We start from the raw sequence: 294 nt of genomic DNA on the forward strand, positions 1-294 counted from the left end.
ACATCACTCTCCCATAAGATAAATAGCATGTTGGGTGAACAAATTACAGTCAGGCAATTGACAAATAGAGAGGGCATGACCATGCACATACATGATATGATGAGTATTGTGAGATTTAATTGGGCATTACGACAAAGTACATAGACCGCTATCCAGACATGCATCTATGCCTAAAAAGTCCACCTTCAGAGTTATCATCCGAACCCCTTCCGGTATTAAGTTGCAAAACAACGGACAATTGCATTAAGTATGGTGCGTAATGTAATCAATAACTACATCCTCGGACATAGCATC

Source organism: Lolium rigidum, chromosome 2, assembly GCF_022539505.1.
Source record: "Lolium rigidum isolate FL_2022 chromosome 2, APGP_CSIRO_Lrig_0.1, whole genome shotgun sequence".
NCBI classification, from domain to species: domain Eukaryota; kingdom Viridiplantae; phylum Streptophyta; class Magnoliopsida; order Poales; family Poaceae; genus Lolium; species Lolium rigidum.